This window comes from Camellia sinensis, chromosome 13, assembly GCF_055761805.1.
Source record: "Camellia sinensis isolate YWXY chromosome 13, ASM5576180v1, whole genome shotgun sequence".
Classification (NCBI taxonomy): domain Eukaryota; kingdom Viridiplantae; phylum Streptophyta; class Magnoliopsida; order Ericales; family Theaceae; genus Camellia; species Camellia sinensis.
In genome coordinates this window covers 52,407,442-52,418,847 of record NC_138973.1, presented here as the reverse complement: position 1 = coordinate 52,418,847, position 11,406 = coordinate 52,407,442, and positions in this window count along the sequence as shown.

The following is an 11,406-nucleotide window of genomic DNA, read 5'->3' as shown; positions in this document are numbered from 1 at the left end:
CTATCCAAGACCCGAACCGGTCTCTCCTCATACGAGGCATCCTCATCTACCTCTAAATCGCTCCAATCCAGCACATGTGATGGATCTGGCTCATACTTCCGAAGCATACTCACATGAAACACGTCATGCACCCCGGACAACTGCGGCGGTAAGGCTAACCGATAAGCAACCTCACCTATCCTCTCAAGGATCTCAAAAGGACCAATAAACCGAGGGGACAACTTCCCACTCTTCCCAAACCTCATCAGGCCTCGCCTAGGTGATATCTTCAGAAAGACATGATCACCTACCTCAAACGCCAAAGGCCTCCTCCTACGGTCGGCATAACTCTTTTGTCGACTCTGGGCTGTAACAAGTCTCCTACGGATAAGCTCAACTTTCTCCGTCGTCTCCCTAACCAACTCCGGACCCTACAAAGGTGCATCACCCACCTCGGCCCAACAAACTGGAGACCTACACGGTCGGCCATACAAGGCCTCAAACGGTGCCAAACCGATGCTAGACTGAAAACTGTTGTTGTAGGCAAACTCTACCAAGGGTAAGTGCCTCTCCCACGTCCCACTGAAGTCCAGGACACAACCCCGAAGCATATCCTCGAGGATCTGAATAGTACGCTCGGACTGCCCGTCAGTCTGAGGATGATAAGCCGTACTAAAGGTCAACTTAGTGCCCAAGGCACTCTGCAAACTCTGCCACAACCTAGCAGTAAAACGAGGATCTCTATCTGAGACAATCGTCACTGGGACCCCGTGCAATCTCACTACGTCCCGAATATACAAATCGGCAAGATGATCTACCGAATCTCTCACGCGCATAGGAATAAAGTGCGCCGACTTAGTCAACCGGTCTACAACCACCCAAATAGCATCACTACCCCGCTGAGTCCTCGGAAGACCTACAACGAAGTCCATAGTGACATGCTCCCACTTCCACTCGGCAATAGGCAAGGGTTGCAACAAACCCGCTGGCCTCTGATGCTCGGCCTTCACTTGCTGGCAAGTAAGGCACTTCGATACGAAAACAGCCACATCTCTTTTCATACCCCGCCACCAAAACTGGCGACCCAAATCCTGATACATCTTAGTACCTCCCGGATGCACCGCAAGGCGCGAATGGTGAAACTCTCGGAGTACTTCCTCACGGCAAGCCTCCGGTACAAACAAACGGTCTCGGTATCTCACACTCAGGTCGGGATACACCGTCAAACCCTTCTCAACTTTCCCACTGGAGATCTTCTCTCGGAGGGATTCTACCTCAAGGTCACCTCTCTGTGCCTCTAACACTCTAATCATAAGTGTAGGCTGCGCAACAACAGAAAACAAGGCCGCAGCCTCGACAGATTCGCCCAGTAGCAAATCAAACTCGCCAAGTGCTCCCAACATCACCCATTCCCGGATGGCTATACAAGCTACATCACTAATGGTCTTCCTACTAAGGGCATCGGCCACAACATTGGCCTTTCCCGGATGATAATGCAACTCAAAATCATAATCCTCGATGAACTCCATCCACCTCCTCTGCCTCAGATTCAAGTCTCTCTGTGTAAACAGATACTTCAAACTCTTATGATCCGAGAATACCTCGAACCTCTCACCATAAAGGTAGTGCCTCCAGATTTTCAAGGCAAAGATTACAGCTGCTAACTCTAGGTCATGTGTGGGGTAATTCTTCTCGTGTATTTTCAACTGACGTGAGCCATAAGCTACCACTTTCCCCTCTTGCATCAACACACAACCCAAACCCTCTCGTGAGGCATCACAATAAACCGCATAACCCAACCCTCTCTCCGGAATAATCAACACCGGAGCGGTGGTCAATCTAACTTTCAACTCTTGGAACGACTTTTCACAAGTCTTACTCCACACAAACTTGACTCCCTTCTGAGTCAGCCTAGTCAACGGTGACGCTAACCTGGAGAAATCCTTCACAAACCGACGGTAATACCCAGCTAATCCCAGAAAACTGCGGATCTCAAACACACTCTTAGGCTGTGCCCAATCTTGCACTGCCTCAACCTTGGATGTATCAACAGACACCCCTTCCCCGGATACCACATGGCCTAAGAACTTGACTTTCCCCAGCCAGAACTCACACTTCCCAAACTTGGCATACAGCCTATGGGCTCTAAGTAACTCAAGCACCACTCTCAAGTGTTCCTCGTGCTCCTCCTTAGATGACGAATAGATAAGGATATCGTCCACAAAAACAACCACAAAGCGGTCTAAGAACTCCCGGAAAATCCGGTTCATCAAGTCCATAAAGACTGCCGGTGCATTGGTAAGCCCAAATGGCATCACCAGAAACTCATAATGGCCATACCGCGTACGGAATGCCGTCTTCGGAATATCTTCCTCCCTGACCCTCAACTGATGGTAACCCGATCTCAAGTCTATCTTAGAGAAACAACGGGAACCCTTCAACTGGTCAAACAAATCATCTATACGGGGCATAGGATACTTATTCTTAACCGTAGTCCGATTCAACTTCCGGTAGTCAATACACAATCTCAAGGCACCATCTTTCTTTTTAACAAAGAGGGCCGGTGCTCCCCACGGTGAAACACTAGGGCGAACAAAGCCCTTATCTAGCAATTCCTGGAGCTGAACTTTCAACTCAACCAACTCTGCTGGAGCAAAACGGTAAGGTGCCATAGAAATCGGCGCCGTACCAGGCACTAAATCAATAGAGAACTCTATCTCTCGGTGAGGTGGCAAACTAACAAGATCTTCGGGAAAGACATCCGAATACTCACAAACCACCCTCGGCAATACATGCTGGGTCTCACCACTCTCACCACTCTCAAAGCTAGCAAGTAGACTACTAAGCTCACTTCGCCCTCGCGAATCATACCCCGGTGGCAAAACACTACCAACCCGGTCTCCCAAGAAATGGAACCACTCCCCGCTCAAGGTACACAATGTAACCCTCTGGCGGTAGCAATCAATAACAGCCCGGTATGACGATAACCAGTCCATACCCAAAATAACATCAAAACCCTTCATGGGCATGACAACAAACGGAAAAGGAAGCCTATAGTCGGCGACCTCTATATCACATCCTCTAACACCCTGTTTCAGAATCAACTCACCACCCAAAGGTGATACCACACAAATAGGAGATGCTAACTGTGCTAACTCCAATTCCAAAACAGATGCAAATGCAGCAGATACAAAAGAATGAGATGCACCCGTGTCTATCAACACATTAGCAACTGAGTTGCAAAACAGAAAAGTACCTCTCACTACTGATGGAGCCGGTACTAAATCCTGCGCGGTAACAGCATACACGCGCCCCGTAGGCCCCTGGTCTACCTGCTCACCTCTCGGAGCAAAAGACTGCTGCACAGACTGGGATGACGAAGCTCCCGGATTGGCCCTCGAGGCCTGCACAGACTGAGCTGGCTGAAAACCCTGCGTCTGCCTAGAACCAGACGCTCCCGAAGTGGCACTCAACTGTGGGCAAAACCTCTTCATGTGCCCAGGTTGTCCACACTGATAACAAGTCAAGAGCTGCCCCCTGCCCAAACTCTGACTCGGCGGTCTAGCTGAAGAAGAAGCAGCTTTCTGACTCCCACCCTTCTGCGGGCAAACCGAAACCTTGTGACCCAGCTGGCCACACTTGTAACAAGTGAATTCTCCCTGACTGCCTCTCCCCGAGCCTACACTAGGCACTGGAAAGGTCGATCTAGAGACTGCACCCTGAGACTGCTGAGGGTTATAACTCCTCTGCCTCCTGCCATCACTCTGACTATCCTGGCTCCTCTTGGAGCCTCTCTGACCCTCATCCTCCTCCTGCATCATAAGCTCCATATGAGCTGCAGCATCCACTAGGTGTCTATACTCTCGAATGTAAGACCCACCAATTCTCAACTTGAGGCCCCGCCTCAACTTCCGCTCAAACTCATAACAACGGCGTTCCTCAGACGCCACCAGTTCAGGTGCAAACCTGGACAGACTGGTAAAAGTAGCCTCAAACTCGGCCACTGACAAGCCCTGCTGATTAAGCCGGCTAAACTGATCCCTCAGCTTCTCCCTAGCTGCTGCTGATAAAAACCTCTCCTGAAAAGCATTCACAAACGCCTCCCAAGTACCACCAACACGAGCTTTCTCGTATTTCCACCATTGACCCGCATCTCCCTTCAGTTGGAAAGATGCCAAGGTCACTTTCAGTGCTCCGTCCTCGATGCCAAGCATCTCAAACGTCTTCGTTGTCTGTTCGAGCCATTCATCTGCCTTAAGCGGCTCTTTAGGATCCCCGATAAACTCGTCCGGATTACACCGGAAGAACTCCCTCTTCAAGAAGGAAGGCCCTGTCTCAGCTGCCTGATTCCCAGCTCTAAGAATACCTAAAGCTCCTGCTATCTCTCTGGCCAAGGCACCCATAGCCTGCTGACCTACTGGCTCAGCCACATTGGCCTGCCCAACTCCCTCCTGCACTGCCGGAATCTCACCCTGTAACGGTACTTCCTGCCTCGCAGGTCTACCACGCCTAGCACCTCTTCCTCGTCCTGACATCCTAATAAAGGCAACACAGAACGTTAGCACATTCATAAATGTGCCGAAACTAAACACTCACGTCCTAATGCATGGACAAGTGTAATTCACTCCACATAAGCACATAAACACATAAGCACTTACGAACTTCATTTCCGGATAATAATAGTCCCGAGACGTTACTAGAGTTCCGGTTAGAAACAGCGTTGATCAAGTGCTTTTCCAACAAGACTCCCAGAAACTCAAGGATCCAATCAATATCCCAGAAATTAAATCCCATACCCACATAGTCACATAAGCATGTTAGCATTTAAGCACATAGCATATGATATTACATCTAAGTCTCTACCAAGCGAGACAAACCCATTGTGATACTAAATCACTTCCCACGTACCCAAAGTATTCGAACCCGGTACGCTCTGATACCAAGTTGTAACGCCCTCAAAATAATAACATTAAACCTATCAGATAAGACACGCATCTACATGTAAACTAACCTCATTCCTTTCATTCATTAGAATTCCAAGACATAAGTATTACATGTTAACATCATAACAAAATGCCCTACGGGCTTACAGCTTTCCAAGTTAACACTTGGTTACAACAAAGAGTTCTAACTCGTTACACATTAAGCCCTTGGCTTGAAATTACATATAATACATCAAAAGTAAAACGACAAAACTATGCCCGCCACTAGCCTCCCAGCTATGTCCTTGGAGGTGGCATGCTTCCTGTACCTGAAAATGATATTCCCATATAGGGTGAGCCACAGCCCAGTAGAAATATACTAAACCAACCATGGACAATGACTAAAACATTAGCAATTGATAGTTGGTCAACACTGATACAATCACATAAATTACATATTTATGTCAACGACTTACAAGTCCCAATTACTCTTCATTTTCCCTTTTTCAACAGATAAGCATGCTAGCTCTATCATCATTTCCACAGATATGTATAAAAACTATATCTCACATTCAGATAAGCATAAAAGCTATATCCACAATCTCAACAGATATGTATATCAACAATATCCACAGATAAGCATACAAGCTGTATCCACACTTCACTTCACAAAGATAAGCATATGAGCTCTATCTTCACTTCTCTAGACAAGCATATGAGCTCTGTCTACGGAGTACATCCCCTATCTCCTCCAAATACCTATCCGGTTTAGAGGTACATCCCCTATCTTCCCCTAAACCGCGGAGTACATCCCCTATCTCCTCCTCTACACATAACGTATATAAACACATTGGTTCTATATACAATCACACAATACAAACAATTAATGTATTCTAGCAACTGTCAAGTTCCATAACACATTCCATTGATTAGTTTCAGTTTGCCTAATCAACATACATTGTCTACAACAATCACGACTATCCTCCACCGATAGCCCAAAGCAGTTATTTCTAAAACAGAAAATAAATGCACAAATGGATATTCAATCAACATTTCATTTCCTCATTTCTCACCAATTAATTATCTCAATTAATTAAACAATGTAATTAGGCCATTTTCCATAATTACTATTTCAACCCTTAGGTCCCATTTTCATCAATGATTCAACAATCATTCCATTTTTCTATGCCAAACATGCATCTAGGTTTATTATGAATGAAACCCCAACTTTTGGGTAATTGCACAAAAGCCCCAAACTTTCACAAAATTACCACACCAAGCCCAACATCTCAAAATACCAAAATTTAAAGACAAAACCCATAGAGAGGAGTAGGATATCCCTACCTCAAATTCGGAGTCCCAAAGGAGAAGACGACAAAACCCAACGTGCTCCAAAACCCGAGATTTTCAGATTAAAAAGAAGCCCTCGACGATCAACAACCTTTTTGTAAAGGCCAAAGGTGAGTAAATCACTCCTACTAGATCAAAACCTAGAGAGAAGGTAGTATCTAGAGTGAGAGGCTCAACAATGGTGATTTTGGAAAAGTAAGAGAGAGAAGAGAAAGCAAAAGTGATTTGAAAAGTCACAATTTCGGGACTTAAACCCAGTCTTCCGCTCGAGCGTAAAACACCCCGCTCGAGCGTCCACTCACAGACGTCCGCTCGAGCGGCCAACCTCCCGCTCGAGCGCAGAATGCACTCGCCCAGCACTTTTGCAGAACCAGGACTCCGCTCGAGCTCCCAACCCTACGCTCGAGCTCACAACACTGCACAACAAGATACTGGATGGACGTAATCTACGCTCGAGCGCCAACACCTCCGCTCGAGCGTACAGGCCAAAAATCTGGGCAACTAGTTTTGGTTTCTAAACTCAACCAACCTGTAACAAACCCGCTCAACACATCCTATAACTCAAATACAACGTAAGAAAGGATGTAAACAAGATAATGAACAACTACCAACATCCACGGACACATGTCCGGATCACTATACAACAAGGGTAAATCCGGGATCGCTATAGTATTGGTGCGTTGAAACGGATACAGTGCAAGAACCCTACAAGATTTAGGTAGTTAATGTTAGAATGTTTCATTACTTTCTTCTCTCTTTTTTTTCTTTTTCTTTTTTTTTTCCTTTTTTTACTTGGGCCAGTTCACAGCCCTGTTTCCAAAACATAAATAGATGAAACAAAGCAAGCAATGTTAAGTTGTTCACAAGACAAGTGCTTAGCTTAATTATTGACTCTGATTGTTAGGAAACCATCACCATTTGGGAAAATTAAGGTTAACATGCTTAGCTTAATTATTGACTCTGAGGGCTCTAAATCTTAGCATCAGCTTTGTTACACAGTTTCAAAGCAAACCCAACTTCATACAAATACAAGGCAATTAAATCAAAATGTTTAATCTCAGATCATGCTTTTAATACCACATTTAAAATAAATATTTGGTGCTTTCAATTGTTTAGGAAATGAAGGTTTGAGGAGGGGTTTCAAGAATGGATTTTGCAGATATGGAGGTAAAGACGGGAAGAGTGAAGGAAACCATTTGCCCACTATATGAATGGCGGTGGCTGGGTTGATTTAGGGGTAGGTTTGCGTGAAGAAGGTATGCAGATGAAAGAAGAAAAAAAACCCTAGAGGCCGAAATTAGGGGAACAAAGATAGAGATATAGAGATATATATATATATATATATATAGAGAGAGAGAGAGAGAGAAACCGAGAGGACATACCTTGGCTAGTGCCCCAATGATGGATCTTGACAATGAGATAAGATGATATAGGCTGTTGGTTTGCGATGGTCCTCATGTGCGACGGGCGTCGATGCCGATGGTGCTCCTGTACCAACAGCGATGGAGACAAAAGCGAGAGAGAGAGAGAGAGAGAGAGAATCGGAGCTGGGTAGATGCGAGAGACAGAGACAGTCGCCGACTGAGAAAGTCACAGAGCAAGAGAGAGACGAACATGTTTTTAAGCCCTAAGTCACAGAGTGAGGTGAGATGGGGTGAGGTTTGGTGGTGAAGGAGAATCTGTATGAGAGAGAACAATCTGACTGGTTTAAACATAGAACATGTGGGGGCAATTAAATGGTTCAAAAATGTTTCATGCCCCCTTTTTCTCCCACCCCCTTTGACCCCCCCTCTCTCTCTTATTGGTTACATTTTCTTTTTCTTTTTTTTTCTTTTTTTCCTACTCCTCCAATCACCACCCGCCACGTGTCTGTGGGGGGGGGTTGTGGGGGTGGTGAATGGAGGGGTTTCTATCATGGCTCTTCCCTCTAAAATTTTCACCCCTTTGGCGACAAAATTAATTTTTGGTCGGTATATGTTATTATTTGTGATCAAAATATTTTAGTCGCTAAACATTTTTTCATTCCCACTTTTTTATAGGAAACATATATTCTGGCAAGATCTAAAATAATTTCCCCAATTCTTAATAAAAAAGGATAAATTACCAATATGTCCTACTTTTAGAACTTATTACCCATTAAGTTTTATTGATAAATTTATCAGTTTCTCTTATTTTTATGAATAAATTTACAGTAATAAATTTATCAGTTAGGACTTGTAAATAAATAAATCTAATTAATGGGATTGATTTGTAAGTGCCCAAAAAGAAAAATGCATTGAAAGAAAAAATCGCTTAATATGAAAATTTTCCCCACCAAACTTTCCAAGAACCCCCTTATTTCTGAGGGATACAACTTTCTTAATTTCAAGAACTCTTACTAGATAATGCATGAGTGAAAGGCATTACCTCCAAATATATTCAAAGCCTAAAATTCATCTAGTTCAAGTGTAATATTATGCCAATAAAAGGGAGATTGGTTATGGTTCTTACTTTTTGAATGCTAGAAATCTTTTCCATGCCATCCACTGCAATTCTTCCAATAGGAGCACAATAATAGATTACATTCTTCTGCTAATCTTTGTGGTATGAGCATGTTAAAAAAATATAAAGCAATGTAGCTCCTTGAAAGCTTTCCAATATATTACCTTATACCCATAACAAAAAGCAGACAAGTGGGTATATTACCTTATACCCAGCTCCAACCATTTCGGCAAATCGATATCAAATGAACGGAGAGTTAAATTTTTTATCAAATTAAAGGAGTTTCATCAAATTTTATATGTGGAGTTTGGGCCGAATGTCTTCTTGGATTACCGGGCTTTCTTTATATATATAAGTTAATGTCAAAATTTGGTCCAATTGGAATGAGAAATTATAACATTTATAAAAGTTAATGTCAAAATCTAATTTATTGCTTACCATGGGGAAAAGAAACTAAGAAACTATCAAATTAGAAGAGGCACACTGTTTATGAAAATTTGAGAGAAGAATCGTTTCCATTTGTTGCACACAAAAACATAAAAACCATGAATAGAATCAGCCAGTCAACAACCATTCAAGGAGATCTCAATCCCTTATTCAACAACAGGTTCTAATACACAGAAGTCAGGTTCAATAAAATCCCATGATATTGAACAAGAATACAGGAGAATCAAATGACAAATGGAAGCATTTTAGCTAGGAAGGACAGAGAACGTCAGATTATATTCTTAATATTCTTTTGCTGATTAAATTTGAAAAATCAGATTATATTCTTAATACTCTGTTTTAATAAAAGCCGATCAAGACCCTTTAAGAAATTACTGGGCAAGTTCAAAAGTGGTTAGCCAGAATAGCAGAACTCCAAATGGTTTAGCCATTCTCAATTACTACCCTAACCATCCTAAAAGATCTCTCCCAACAATTCCACCCACCGGCCCTCTTTGAAACGATGTAGAAGCCAAGGTGAATCAAAGCGTAAAGGTCAAGGCCCGACAAGGTTACATCCTACCTCCTCCCCAAACACCAGACAGAGTAATTGTGATGCTCAACACTAACAATACCATCAATGGACACAAACGCTGGTCCATCAACATTGTGTCCTTCAACTTTCCCCATACCCCATATCTAATTGCCTCCAAGAAAAATTTAAAGCACGCATCCAACCAAAATTCTCCTTCAAATGGTTACAACTTTTCCATCATCCACACAGAACAAACAACAATATATATATATATATGTATATCAGTTTTCATTTTTTTCATTGTCTGGAGAGCATGATTTAAGGCCATCCCTTCAAACATTCACTCATTAGGGTTTTCAACAAGCACAAGCTTAATCATATGTTCAATCATCAAAATTAACTAAAAAATTGATATAAAAAAATGCAACACACACAGGAAAATGTAAATAACATAATACAAAATGACACAACATAGCAGCTTTAAAAGGACAATCTATTTAACACTTCCAAAGGTAAGCACACACAAAACAAAATGATACCCCAAAATCCTTTTCTAAGACCTTGCCACAAACACCTCACTACATAATTGGAAACTTGTAGCCTCAAGAGCCAAAACTGTAGCAAAACAAAAACCATGATTCCTGGATCATGAAGCAAACAGAAGGAGATATGATTATATTTGACGACGAAGATTCCATTGAAATGAATGGAAGTTATTGATGAAAACAAAACAAGAGAATTGAAACAAGATTGAAAGAAATCTAAATCGAAATCGAAATCTAATTCGAAATTAGCTACTTAGAAATTGAAAACAAAGAGAAAAGAAACAATAACATTTAGAAAACAGTATCAACAATCTCGAATTGATCATATTATCTAAAATTAGAAACTTTAAGAACAAAATGAATGAAATTAATTAATAGTTTAAAGATGAATACAAAAATTAACCACACCATACATATAAAAATGAAATTAACCCTATTGAAAAATGTAAGGGGGTGGGAGGTATCACCTTCTCTGAACCTACTCTTGAATCTGCGAGGTACGTTACGGAGGTACCTCATCTGACCTATCCCAGGCGTCTTCCTTTGGATCGCCTTCATACTCCGGTGATCTGAAAATATGCCCACATTAGATCAATACAACCAACGAGAACTACAAGAATTAACACATTTGCCGACCAAAAAATTGGTCGCTAAAAGTCCATTTTTGGTCGGCAAAACATATTCCCGACCAATTTTTTTGGTCACCAAGTTGGTCGGCAATTGAGGGTCGCGGAAAGTAATTAGCGACTAAAAAGATTTTTAGTCCGCAAAACGTTCTATTTGGCGACTAAATTGTTGGTCGCTAAACATATAATTATCGCGACTAACCTATTTAGTCGTGAAAAGACTTTGGTCGGCAAAAATTACATTCAACGACCATACATGTTAGTCGCTAATTTGGTCGGCAAAAATTACTTTCAACTACCAACAAAATTGGTCGGCAAAAATTACTTTCAACGACCAACAAAATTGGTCGGCAAAAATTACATTCCACGACCAAAACTTCTTCGTCGCTAAATAATAGTTTCTACGACCAAAAAATTTGGTCGCTATTTGTTACTTTTCGTGACCAAAACTTTTGGTTGGCAAAAGTGAGATTCCACGACCAAGTGTTGTTTTGGTCGGCAATAGATGTATTTTTTGCGACCAAAACTCTTGGTCGGCAATT